Raw genomic sequence first — 14,451 nt, 5'->3', positions numbered from 1 at the left:
AAGCCATGGGGCTGAAGCCCTGGGCCCTGAGCCCTGCCACCCAGGGCTGAAGCTGAAGCTTGAGCAACTTAGCTTCACAGGACCCTCTGTGGCATGGGGCCCTGGGCAGTTGTTCTACTTGCTACACCCGTTGGTCCTGGCTTTTATATGCAGAACAACAGTTGTGGCACAGGCGGGCCGTAGAGTTTTTATAGCGTGTGCGGGAGCCTCAGAAAGAAAAAGGTTGAGAATCCCTGTTGCCTCCCAGTGAATGTGGGGGACTGATTCTTCACTGCTGTATACCTTACACAGGGTCTGCACTAGGTGAAGCTCTCTGCACGGTGCAAGCATCTCTAGTGGAGCTGGAGAAAAACTTTTCAATGAATAATAAATTCCCAGGAAAAAACATTTTTGGGGAGGCACTGAGATGGTGTGTGAATTCAGGTGGAATCTGATGAATAGTTTCAGCCCCCCCAAAATGGAAAAAAAATAAACGTCAAAACATTTTATTTTGAAAAAAATCAGAATGAACCTTTTTTGAAAATGTCATATCAGAAGGACATTTTTGAAATGAAAGATGTTAAAAATATAATTTTGAACCGACCCGAAGCAACGTTGTCATTGGTGCTGATGAGAAACCAAAAGAACCTCAGTTTCAGCTGGAAACAAACTGAATATTTTCTGCCTTTTTGTTTTGTTTTGTTTTGCCACTGAACTGAAAAATCAATTATTTGCTCAGCTCCACTCTCAGATCCCCATGTCTCTTACTTGCAAGCATGCAGGATTACAAAAAAGAAAAAAAGGGGGTGAGTGGGGGCATGTCAGGAGTGGAAAAATGGTGGTTATGAGCAGGGCCGGCTCTGGCTTTTTTGCCGCCCCAGGCAAAAAAGCCTCCGGCCGCTGCTCCCCCCCACCAGCGTGGCAGGGGAGGGCGGCCGGAGCCCCAGGGGGAGGGCGGTGAGCCTCGGCTGGTGCTCTGCTCTCCCCGGCGGCCGGGGGGGAGGGCGGCCGGAGCGCGGCCGGACCCCTGGGAGGAGGGCGGAGTGCCACGGCCAGGGCTCCGCTCTCCCCGGCAGCCAGAGCGCCGGTGGGAGGGCAGAGTGCCCCGGCCGGGGCTCCGCTCTCCCCGGCAGCCAGAGCGCCGGTGGGAGGGCGGAGTGCCCAGCCGGGTCTCCGCTCTCCCCGGCGACCAGAGCGCCCGGGGGAGGGCGGCGAGCCCCGGCCAGGGCTCCGCTGTCCCTGGCGGCCAGAGCGCCGGGGGGAGGGCAGCGAGCCCCGGCCGTGGCCCCGCTCTCCCCAGCGGCCAGAGCTGGAGCGCCGCCTCGTGCCGCCCCCCTCCAGGTGCCTGGAGCCGGCCCTGGTTATGAGGAGACACAGAGTTCAGTGCATTCCTCATCACGTTTCCCTATGGGGTGTTAGTAATGCTATTAGGCAGCTGTGAGTTGGTGACTGCACCAGTGTTCCCGTTAGGGTGAAGTTTGCCTGCTCACCGAGGGTATGTCTACATTGCAAACAAACACCTGCGCAGTGAACCTGGGTCTACAGATTGGGGCTTGCGCTACAGCTCTAAAAACAGCAGTGTAGATGTTTCCGCTCAGGCTCTGAGACCCCCTCCCCATGCCTGGTTTCAGAGCCTGAACTATATATCTACACTGCTATTTTTAGCACCATGGTGTGAGCCGCCCATCTGCAGACCTGGGCTCTAAGACTCGCATCTGCAGGCGTTTGGTGTTTTTTGCAGTGTAGATGTACCCAGGGGGTCAACACAAATCTTATGCACAACTTCAGTTCTCCCAGTAGAGCTGGAGTGGGACTTAGGTTGAGCACACAGGTGAATGGCCCCATCAAGGTAGGATCCCCTTTGCACTCATCCCTGCTGATTGCGCGTCACCATGCACTTATACACACAACCCTCTGCGCCTGTGCTACAGATCTAGCCCTGAGATTTCCTTTGTCTACACTAACAAAAATAAAATCAGCTGAACGTTTGAACTTTTCGTTAGAATTTTCAGCTCATTTAATTTTTTTCTGGTAACTGCTTGTTAACCAATAGCAGCTTTGCTGCAGCTATCATCCAAACAAGGCTTAATAAGTACCTGCCACTATTCTGTCCTCGCTTCAGATGCCATTCATTATCAGGAATGCTCTTTCATCAGGAGCATTATTGTCTGAAAATGACAAATTTACCGAATGGCCTGTTTTGTACAAAATAAATGTCCTTTTTTAATGAATGAAAACCTCCACCTGTCTGTCTTAAATTGATGTCACCCTTTTTTCCCGCTGATCTCCCGCCTTCGTATCACTCAAAACCTGCCTGTCGGTATGTGTTGTCCAAATAGAATGTGTGTGTCAGTATCTGGGCAGTACAAGTGCCTGATACACACATTCTGTTTAAAAGTCATTCTGCTGAAGGGCCCAGTTCTCAAATATGGGCCGCTGCAGAGAATGTTGCAGCCTGGGAAGCTAGGTGCTGAACTACAGATATAAGCTTACAGAATTGGGATGAGGCTATTCTGTTAAGACTTCCATCTTTGAAAACTGGGGGGGGGGGTAATGCTCATTTTCACTGTCCCCTTTCCATTGCTTGGGCAGTGTATCATTCACATCCACCTTTAATGTCATAGCAATGCTAAAGGGGACTTAGTGCTAATGAGAATCAAGCCCCGGCCTTCTTATGGCATTGACTTTTTGTCCGACAAGGGACATTTAAAGAAAATGAGTGATGGCTGGCTGGATGTTTGGAGCCAATAATGTTATGGCAGGGTTCCCAGGTGGCACTGCTGCACATCCTCTCACAAGTTCTTTTTCTTAGCATGTAAACAGAGTACAGGCTGTGAGATATGCTGTACTGTCGTTTGGTTTGGTGATCCAGGACTTTTTGTGGGAGCAGTGGCAAACAGCAAGAGAGTTTGCTCTCAGCATTCATCTCTTTAACTAGAGTCAGTTCTTGGGGCATAGCTGTTCCCTGGTGTTTGGGCTGCAAATGCAGAAAAAGGGGTTTCCCTGCATGCTGTTTGTGACCACCTCTGTTTAAGGACTGGTGTATAGTGTGTAATTTAAATAAAACATGTTACACTAACCGCCATGTCACTGACTTCACCTTCAACAGGAATCCAAACTTCAGGGCCCCAATGTCGGCTACTCTTCGGCAGAAGGATGATGATAAGAACTAGACAAAGCCTCAATAAGAACTCCCCAGTTCATTGAAGAGATTTGGATTTAAGCTGGGATCTGAAATACCCGGGTTAGGACCCTAGGAAGGCTACTGAAGAAGCAAATGTTGTTAAGGGCCACATATAGGGAAAGTGAGGCACTTGATTGATCGTTGTCTTGTCTGGTTATTTAGTAGCCTTATATGGTGGTTTTTGTTTTTTTTTATTTATTAACAGTTTGTAAGGATTTGTGGGAGGAACCTAGAATGTTCAGATTGGCACCTCCCATTACTTTAAAAATCTAAATAAATAAAAACTTCTAAAGAGAACTTTACCCCAACCGTGCAGCTGTCAATCAGTTTTAGAAACAAACTCAAATGGAACCTTTGTCTGGGGTTCTGAATTGTTTAGGGCTAACCTCAGCATGCCTGAGTTGTGTCCCCCAATGTGATTGTTACTTATTAAACCAATCATAACTAAGGCTACGATTTAGTCACAGAATCCGACTTCCAAAGATCTCCATGACTTCAGTCCTGGTGGCTGGGAGCTGCAGGGTCCCGTAGCCCCCCACAGTGGCAGGGAGCTGTGAGGTACTCCCGATGCCTAAGGCAGTGGTGCCCTCAAGCTCGCAGCCACCATGGGCAGAGAGGTGGGGGTACCCCACAGCACCCTGCAACCAGCGGTGGCACGGGAGACGCCCACAGCACCCCGCACAGTGGCACACAGGGGGACCCAGCAGCTCCCTGCCACTGCAGGGGGGCCTGGAGCTCCCAGCCACCCAGCATCTGCCCAACCCCTTCCCATTTTATCATGGATACTTTTAGTAAAGGTCAGGGACAGGTCACTGGCTTCCATTAATTTTTCTTTATTGCCCATGACCTGTCTGTGACTTTTACTCACAATATCTGTGATAAAATCTTAGCCTTAATCATAACTGTCACATTGTTACCTTGTGCTTGCCCCTCATCTCTTTGTTGCATCCACTTGTCTGTGCTCTTATTAGATTGTAAGCTCTTTAGGAAAGGGACCGTCTTTTTGTTATGGGTGGACAGTATTTACCACAATGGGCCCTAACTTGTGATTGTGGTATCTAGATGCTACCACAGTACAAACAATAATTAGTAATTGACACGGCCAGGCATTGACCAGGAGCCAAAGTGTCAAAATGCAACGAGAAAGGGTCTAGTATTTCTGGCTGGGATTGAAAATCCTACACAACAGCCTCTTTGGTAAGTTTTCAACTAATTTTGCAGGCTCCAGGAGTTTGGGGAATAAGCAACTAAGTTTCTGGATGCTTATCCAAGCTCACCCTGAAGTCTGGATGTTTTGAGGTTTGCCCCATCGCTAACGAAGAAGGTTCTTTGTTTCTTCAAAAAAACTCCAGCTTTATTTTTAGCCTCAAATCATAAAACCTCTGTGATGTCCCTGTGATTTCTACAGCAGGCAGCTGTAATGTCCCTGAAAAAAAATGATGTCTTTATTAGTCAGAGAAAGAGATGAAAAGAAAGTTGGTGTCTCAACTGTGCATCTCTGGGGTGCCACAGGACTCTGGATCATTTGATTAGTTTGTAAATTCATTATGACTGAACCAAAGTTGCTAAAATGAGAACCTGCAGCACAGCCCATGCTGGTTTCAACCTCTTTGCTATAGCAAATATGGCACAACTCATGTTTAAGTCAAAGAACTTAAGCACAAAGGCATCTAAGGGAGTTCGGAGCCCAAATCCTAAAATTGTAGCCAAAGTTTGTTGCTAAATATATGTGGACTTAAGTAATTACATGCTTAAAGATAAACATGTGCATAAACGTGTTACTGAATTTGGACCTATATGAATTCAAATGGGAGTCAGGTACCTCTGGCATCATGCCAGATCAGGACATTAAGGTGGCTTGGTGGTACCAAGTATGTGTGTTAAAATGAATATTTCCTGTCCATCAGGATTTATTGACCCAAAAAGGTATATAGTAGCCAAGCTGAATCAGATTAATACCAATTTTGTTCCCAGGGGACAATGACACTGGTTGTTGACCAAAACAGAAGTCAGTGTATAGGTTAATTGCTGAAAGACTGTTTTTATTAATAGTGCCATGGATTTTTGACATTATTTCATGTTGAGATCAAAGCCATTGTCGAGTGGTGGTAGAAATGGCATAACTTGTAGTAGCACTTATTTTCTATTTATTTCATATCACAGTCCCAGTTGGTTACAAAGGTGTTTGATGACATGAGTGACTAACAACACTAGTTATCGATCCTGGAAGGTGAAGATTAAGACTTCAAATGAAGATTGACAAATTAAAAGCAAAAAGTCAGAGGTGACTAACAGCAGCACTCGTTGACCTCTGATGTCAAAGCAGGCAAACAACAGAAGTGAAGATTAAACTGATATTGACCTCTGGTTTGGGGGCAACATTGAGAATTATTGATCTGAGAGAAAAATATTGAACTAAGTAATGTCAAGGTTAGAATTTATTTTCAGAGACAGCTATTGATGTTGATCAAAACCAGAAGCAAATTTCTGTTCTTGTTGCATAGATTCTGCCATAAAGGTTTGTTATGAAGAGGGAACACACATGATGGAACAATAGCCTTTGTCTCATTGTGACGTTTGTAACTGAGTTTCTGTTATTAACTTGATTTTTTTTTTACATGAAGTGGACAAGGTGTTATCAGATACAGTGGTCTCCAAGGTTCAAAAATCTTGTTCTCTCCGCACTTTGTAGCAAAAGGACAGAAAGTAGGAGAGAAATGAAACTTTCCTAGCTGAGATCTCGTGCACAAGCCAGAATTTTGATGATTAATGTCTCGCTTCAAAAGTTACTGACTTTGTAACTGGGAACTTTGCAGGGGTTTGCTAGACCTGCCCCGAGGCCCTGTTGAAGTCAGTGGAAGTTCTACTGCTGAGTTTAATGGGACCAGGATTTCAACCTAAGTTCCTAGCCCTTTTCCTTGCGGAGAGAGGTCACCAAATCAAACCTGATTGCTAGAAAGGCTTATGAAGAGAATATTTCCATCAGGAGGCTCATTCCACCATGGCACTGAGGACATCCTCCGGGTAATAGGAAGTAACAGATTGCCCAATGCCAGTGGTATCCACCGTGGCTCTCTGCACCAGGGCAGTTAGTGACTTTGATGGGGACCAAGAGGGTATGGTTCCTTTGTGTTACCTTCTCTTGCTCCCTTTGAACTCCTTACTCATCAGAGGTGCATGGTGTCTTCTAGGTTGAAGCTGCCCTTTGGATGACCTATGCTTCACAGAGAAGATCCTCCTTGGCTCATCAAACGTGCTTGGAAGGTAAGGGCCTCTCCTCCATCTCTGAGCCAGGACCAGCCTTTCCAATGGTTTCCTCATAATATAGTGCCCTAAGATAGTGCTCCAGTCAGTGTGGGTGTAGCCTCCAGGGTGAACTGCAGTAACCTCAATGCCTCTCCCTCTGTGTGTGCAATGCAGCTCTCCGGCCCTGTCTTGGCTTCCATGCCTCTTAGCTACAGCTCGCTACTGCTGGATGGTTGAGTCCACAGAGCTATGCACAATTTCTCCCCCCTATTTTTAAAAAGCATTCTGGAGTGGGTTTTCCAGATGTGTGCTGAACAGAGCAAGTAAAAAGCAGCTGGTATCAATGTACATCTCCTGGCCTAACCATGCTTATGACAGGACTAAGTCAGCTACACCTAGCTTAGCATATGGCAGCTTTTAGCTCTTGAATGTCCTTTGAGAACCCAACTCCTTTACTGTACTCTAGCCCCACATCTCGCACATGCTTTGTTTTCACAGGCGATTTGGGTGTGACCCAACACCTCTTCTAAATGTTCCTTTAGCACCCAAATAGGTGGTGGCCCTGTTAGAGCACCCATATGGCCAGTTGGGCATGTGTGGCTTTTTGAAAATTCTGAACTCAAACTCTTTCTATGGAGAGTTTTGTATCGAGTACCGGTACTTGTATCCATAATCCATGAACTAAGAAAACTCCGGGACTGCAATCGTGGCCTTGTACTAAACACACATGTTGTACTGCATTAACCATAGGGATATAGTGAGAATGGTACAACCCCTAGTGTGGGTGCAGTTGTACCATATAAATATGCTTATCCTGATATAGCTTATTTCTGTATGAGAAGGAGAAACAGATATATAGAGTCATAGTTTAAGGCCAGAAGGGATCATTAGATCATCAAGTCTGATCCCCTGTATATCACAGGCCATTAAATTTCATCCAGTTACCTCTGTACTGAGCCTAATAACCTGCGTGTTTGACTAAAGCACATCTTCGAGAAAGGCATCCAGTCTTGATTTGAAGACACCAAGCAATGGAGAAATCCACCACTTCCCTTGCAAGTTTGTTTCAATTTCTAATCACCCTCACTATTAAAAATTGGTGTTTTATTTCTAATTTCAGTTTGTTCGGCTTCAGCTTCCTGCCATCGGTTCTTGGTATGACTTTTTCTGCTAGATTAGAGCTCTTAAAACCTGGTATTTTCTTCTTGTAACAGTACTTTGTACAGTGTAAACAAGTCACCAGTCAGTATTCTTTCTTGATGAGCTGAAAAGATTGGGCTGTTTAAGTATTTCCCTGCAAGGCATTTTCTCCAGCCCTCTGGCACCTTTATACTGGTATAACTGTCCACACAAGGAGTTGTCTGGTTTAACTGCATTGGTAAAAAAAAAAATCACGCCCCTAAACAACCTATATCAGCATAAAAACGGTGTTGATCAGGCCTGTGTGCGGATCCATGTCTGAATTTCATTTGGGTTTGTTAAGCTAGCAAAGAGATTTGCTATCTTTTGTTAGATCATTTTAGCTGAAGAAAAGGATCCTTGGAGTCTCTTTTCACCCATATAATCCTTACCTCATAAACTGTTTAAGCTGAAAAGAGATCTGAGATAACTTTCAGTTGCAGACTTTTGTAGCAGTTCTTCTATCTTGTGCAGTGGTATTAAAAGGGAAAAGCACGAAAAATCATTTTGGAGCCGTTTTATCATCTTTATTCAGAGGAATCCAAAATATATTTTCAGCTCTCTGGAAGCATTTGCTGCTGGTTCCCCAGACTTGGTAAAATTACTTGTTAATAAAAACGTGTTTTAATATGCTGGCAGAAAATTGATACCATTTCCAATCTCTGCCTTGAAACAAATGAAATGTGGGCAGAAATTGAGCTCTCTCATTTCTGAAATGGAAAATGGATTTTTTTAAAGTTCAGATCATTACCAAGTGTAATATTCTTATAATAAGTTTATCACTGACCTTGTACTATTACTGCTCTGGTGCTAACTTTGTACAGGAACATATTACTTTTAAAAACAACAAAAAATGGAATAGCCTTTCAGTCTTCTGGCCCTCCATAATCCAGCCGAACAATATTGCTTAGCAGTGGTTACGAAATTAATTTGTGAGAAAACAATGCATTGTGTCTGTTGCAGTATAAGGTAATATGAACCTCAAGGGCTGACTTATGTGATTTCTGTTTAACTAGTTAAGGTCCCTTTGACAAATTGCTGAAACAACATCTCCTCTCTCCCCTCCCAACTGGAATGTTTGGCATTTCTTCATTAACACCCATTTATCTGGGGGTAATGGCATCAAGCAGGCAGCAAATGAGCAAAATCACACTCTTCCTGGTCTGGTCTTTCTCATCTGCTGATAGGAAAGGAAACTTCTAGAGAGGAGGATGACCTGTAGCTTAATGCACTGGATGAATAAGAACATAAGAATGGCCATACTGAGTCAGACCAAGGTCTATCGAGCCCAGTATTTTGTCTTCCAACAGTGGCCAATGTCAGGTGCCCCAGAGGGAATGAACAGGTAATCATCAAGTGATCCATCCCATTTTGCCCATTCCCAGCTTCTGGCAAACAGAAGCTAGGGATACCATCCCTGCCCATCCTGGCTAATAGCTATTGATGGACCTATCCTCCATGAATTTATCTAGTTCTTTTTTGAATCCCTATTATGGTCTTGGCCTATAAGACTACATCTTCTGGCAAAGAGTTCCACATGTTGACTGTGGGTTGGGTGAAGAAATACTTCCTTTTGTTTGTTTTAAATCTGCTGCCTATTAATATAAACAAAACCTAGGTCTGGTTCCGAGCTGTGCCCCTGGCTTCCCATCTGACCTTAAGCAAATCATTTAGGGAGAGATTTTCTGGCACCTGAATAATGGCCAGATTCTTCAGAAGTCCTTAGCCCTTTGCAGCTCCCAGTTTGACACTTATGGCTAGATTTTCATAAGAGCTCAATCAATACCCAATCTGCTGAACTGTTTTGAAAATCTGGCCACTTACTCCAGAGTTTAAATGGGAGCTGATCTCTTTTAAAAATCTGGCTCATCTCTTGATGCCTCAGTTATTGAGCTGGAAAATGGGGACACCAACACTTCCTTTGTCCGTTTGTTTATTTAGATCGTAAGCGCTTTGGGGGAAGGGACGCTCTCTTATTATCTGTATGTACAGCACCTAACACACTGGGCCTTGATCTCCTTCTGGACCTCTAGCACTACTGTAAGAATAGAATTTTTTCCTTTCTTAGCTAATCCTTTCATAGGGACATACTCCTTGTGGCAGTGTAATATCAACACAGTTAAAAACACTATTAAAACACACTGTGTAAGAAACAGAGGAGGTGATGAGCAGCATTGTTGAGTAGGGAATAAATGGTGGCTTTCTCATTTCATGTTCACCTCTAGCTGTTGTGTTAATATTGTAATACTAGTGCAATAGCATTGGACAATATAGTCTTCAGCTACTATGAGAAAATAGCACTGTGAGAGGCTAGCAGAATCCTAGCTACAGAGATTAAAATATTTCCCTATGATGGTGTCCAAATACAGGGTCTCTCTTCTCATCCATGCAAGACTATCTATAGAAGATTATTACCAGCTATGCAAAATTGATACCATCTGTCTATATCATAGCCTTATAATCTACACAAAAGCTTATCAACAGAATTGGTAAGGAACTGGAATTTCCATTCCATGAGGAATTCTGACATTTTGAAAAAAATTATTTCAAATCAGAATTAAAAACCTGAAATTTCCCAGAACATGAAATATTTAGAAAAAAATTATTTTGGGTCAATCAAAAGGCTTTATTTTGATTTCAACTTTTTTCAAAATTATTTTATAATACATTTTGAAATGAAAAATAGTTTTGAAATGAAAGTTGAAATGTTCTGTTCTGAAAATGTTGAATTGACACTTTTAAAACAGTTTTGAATTTTTTTAAACCAAATTTTGTCAAAATCAACATGTTCCTGCAGCAAGTTTTGATTTTGATGAAATGGCATTTTTCCATAGAGAAACATTCCATTTGCAAAATATTTGACCAACTCTACTTAATAATTTGTAGAGGTTAAATTAAATAACATCTGTTAATATTTAAGTACTTTCTGGAAAGAATAAATAAAAATTGCAGCACTTGATGTGAATGGTGAGGAGCAGAAGAAATTAACCAAGTCAGTAAGCATCAAAGGAAGGATTTACTTTTAGGGAATCCAATCCAGCATAGAATGAAGGGGGCGGGGGTTGCAGCTGTGATGAGAGAGACTATTTATTGAGCTAGAGGAAGAGCTGGTTTTTCTGTTGGTAGGCTTATAGTCTTACATGAAACAAATATTTGGCTAAAGGTTGTAAAAAGCAAAGGTTTGGGCTGAAGGTTGAAACACCGCTAAGTAACATCAACCCCTTTCCTGACTGAGAGAGAAGTGGGAAGGATAGGAATTTGACTTAGTATTGCAGGAAGACACTTATAGAAAGAGGATTTTGGCTGACATTTGTTTGGATTAAAACAAATACTGCATTTGGGAAGTGGCTCAGGACAAGAACCACTATGAACATTGCCTGCTTCTGTACTGATATTTGTATCAGTTCATCTCTAAGCAGGGACAAAAGCCAGGCCTGGATCCATCAGGAGCTCAGCCCACACTGAATTCCTTACAGGGTTGGGGCTCAAGACTCCCCTGCATGGCAACCGTGACTGCTCTTCAATGAGGGCCTGATCCAACAGCCATCGAACAGGATTCCCATTGACCTCAGCAGGCACTGGATTGGCTTTAAGGGACTAATCCTGTACTCACTTACTACTGTGGCTATAATGAAGTCAGTGGGCGTACTCACAGCTGTATGCACCAAGGGCTTGATTCAAAATCCATTGAGGGCAATGGGAGCTGGTGGGCTTTGGCTCAGGCCCTAAGTCTTGTGGCATTTGTAATACAGCATGCTAACACATCATGCAGCAGCCTGCATCCTTGCTTTTGCAGCCAAATGGATGTATAGGTGACACATCTAGGATACAAGTGGGTGACTAAAATGTTTTGCATCAATCTCAGCTGCATTTGACTGATAATTTGAGGGAAGGGCGTGGGGAAGGGAGGTTCCTTTTTAGGTTGAAATACTTATTTTACGGATTTCTTGACACTTGATTTTCATACTTAAAATTAGTGAAGTGCAAAAAACCCCAATTAAAATAAGTGAGTTTATTATTAAAATATTAGTCAATGTTAAGACTGAAGCCTGTGTTCTCTTTACCCTATAAATCTGTTTGTGACATGACTTGGGGGCAGTGTATAGGACTTTAGTTTGATACTAAACTGCTCAAGATAGTTAAGACCAAAGCAGACTGTGAAGAACTTCAAAAAGATCTCACAAAACTAAGTGATTGGGCAACAAAATGGCAAATGAAATTTAATGTGGATAAATGTAAAGTAATGCACATTGGAAAAAATAACCCGAACTATACATACAATACGATGGAGGCTAATTTAGCTACAACAAATCAGGAAAAAGATCTTGGAGTCATCGTGGATAGTTCTCTGAAGATGTCCACGCAGTGTGCAGAGGCAGTCAAAAAAGCAAACAGGATGTCAGGAATCATTAAAAAGGGGATAGAGAATAAGACGGAGAATATCTTATTGCCCTTATATAAATCAATGGTACGCCCACATCTCGAATACTGCGTACAGATGTGGTCTCCTCATCTCAAAAAAGATATACTGGCACTAGAAAAGATTCAGAGAAGGGCAACTAAAATGATTAGGGGTTTGGAAAGGGTCCCATATGAAGAGAGATTAAAAAGGCTAGGACTTTTCAGCTTGGAAAAGAGGAGACTAAGGGGGGATATGATAGAGGTATATAAAATCATGAGTGATGTGGAGAAAGTAGATAAGGAAAAGTTATTTACTTATTCCCATAATACAAGAACTAGGGGTCACCAAAGGAAATTAATAGGCAGCAGGTTTAAAACAAATAAAAGGAAGTTCTTCTTCACACAGCGCACAGTCAACTTGTGGAACTCCTTACCTGAGGAGGTTGTGAAGGCTAGGACTATAACTGCGTTTAAAAGAGAACTGGATAAATTCATGGAGGTTAAGTCCATTAATGGCTATTAGCCAGGATGGGTAAGGAATGGTGTCCCTAGACTCTGTTTGTCAGAGGGTGGAGACGGATGGCAGGAGAGAGATCACTTGATCATTACCTGTTAGGTTCACTCCCTCTGGGGCACCTGGCATTGGCCACTGTCGGTAGACAGGATACTGGGCTAGATGGACCTTTGGTCTGACCCGTTCTTATGGCCGTTCTTATGTTCTTATGTTATGTTCCATCAAAATTTAGACTGATGCTATTTTCCTCAAGACCCTGCATGAATTGGCTATTGCCTTACTCCGTTCTTGCAATGGCAGCCACTGTAGTGCTGAATGCAGGGCCGGCCCACAACATTTTGGCATGTGAGGTGGGGAGCTCAAATGACGCCTCCATGCCCCCTCGCTTGGGCCAAAACTTTGAAAGGTCTCAATTCTGCCTTCTTCCTGTTCTACTTCTCTCATGGTACTGCTCTGCTACCTACCCCAATAAAGGAGAGCTAACAACTTAAAATGCCTTGTTCAAAAATTGTAAGTAACACTTAACTTTCAAACACCTGAACAGCAAATGTAACTTTTCTTGTCTGCATAGTAAACACTGGCATTTTTATCTGTTTGAATAATCAAAGTGGTGCTTTCCGTGCCTTCTTGGTTGCAAAGATTTGAACTGCTTCCTCCTGAAGGTCCACGATCTTGGCCAGCTCATGCTCTATAGAGATGGTTGCAAGGCCGACCAGCCTCTCCTGTGTCACTGTGGAGCGTAGATGTGTTTTTATTAACTTCAGCTTGGAGAAGCTGCGTTCTCCACTGGCAACTGTTACAGGAAGTGTTAGAAGCATGCACCAAGCAACAAAAGCCTTTGGAAAGCGGGTGGTCATCTTATTTGTGCACATATATTCCAGAACAGCCTTTGGAGTTGATCCTGCTGAAATATATCTTGAAAAGGCTTTCAGTTCATCACCTACACTTGCATCAATATCGTGCATGTCATCATGTATCAACACTGTCTCTAGTGCCCTGCATTGCTGGCAGGGCCGGCTCTAACTTTTTTGCCACCCCAGACAAAAAAGAAGAGCGCCGCCCCGCCGTACTCCCCCACCCCGCGAGTGCCGCCAAAATCCCCGCCTCCCCAGCACCATGCAACCCGAAGCCCCGCCCCCCCAGCGCCATACCGTGCCAGCCCCCCAAGACCCCGCCCCTCCGAGCACCACGCCACCTGAAGCCCCGCCCCTCCGAGCACCACGCTGCCCGAAGCCCCGCCCCCGAGCACCACGCCGCCCGAAGCCCCTGCCCTCCCTCCGAGCACCGCCCGAAGCCACGGCCCCCCCTCCAAGTACCACACCGCCCGAAGCCCCCGCCTCCCTCCGAGCACCAGGCGGCCCAAAGCCCCCGCCCCCCCCTCCGAGCACCGCGCCGCCGAATAAAAAAAAAAGTAAAAAATCGAGCACCGCCCTGCCCCAAGGTGCCGCCCCAAGCACGTGCTTGGTTGGCTGGTGCCTGGAGATGGCCCTGATTGCTGGTGTATGTCTTCTTCAGGTATAGTGAGGAGTTTTGGAATATCATACAACATCCCAAATATACTGCTGTGTTCCTTGAGCTTCATAAAACGTTTGTCAACTGACTGTATTGCACAATCTAGCACCTGGTTAAAGAATTCAACTTTGAATTGTTGTTTGGGGTCTCTTATGGGATTATCCCGTGCCTCATAATCAAAATGTCTTCTTCGGTAACTCTTGTATTCCTGAATGGGTGGGAAAATAGCTTCACTGTGAAGTTCCTCTGCCATCTTCTGTGTACTCTTCAGAACATTTTGAAATCTCTCATCTGACCAGTAAGACTGTAGGTAGGACTTTGCTTTGTCCAGTTGTTCCATTGCTCCAGATATATCAAGGTCAGGTGACATTGCCTGAGCTGTGCCAGTGTAGCTTTTTCTCAAAGGCACAGGGTCTTTGAAGATCATGACATTCAA

At 44.1% G+C, this 14,451-nt stretch overlaps 1 long non-coding RNA gene across 1 annotated transcript in view; it reads left to right on the top strand.

Annotated features, from left to right (window-relative positions):
- Positions 1-6,344: 6,344 nt before the first annotated feature.
- Positions 6,345-14,451, top strand: part of LOC122174008 (uncharacterized) — a 57,760-nt gene continuing 49,653 nt past the window's right edge. The window contains exon 1 of the long non-coding RNA XR_010594986.1: positions 6,345-6,427. This is a non-coding gene — a long non-coding RNA (uncharacterized LOC122174008). The remainder of the gene's footprint in view (positions 6,428-14,451) is intronic.

The sequence above is a fragment of the Chrysemys picta genome, unplaced genomic scaffold, assembly GCF_011386835.1.
Source record: "Chrysemys picta bellii isolate R12L10 unplaced genomic scaffold, ASM1138683v2 scaf2, whole genome shotgun sequence".
Taxonomy (NCBI): Eukaryota; Metazoa; Chordata; order Testudines; family Emydidae; genus Chrysemys; species Chrysemys picta.
This window is presented reverse-complemented; position numbering and strand designations above follow the sequence as displayed.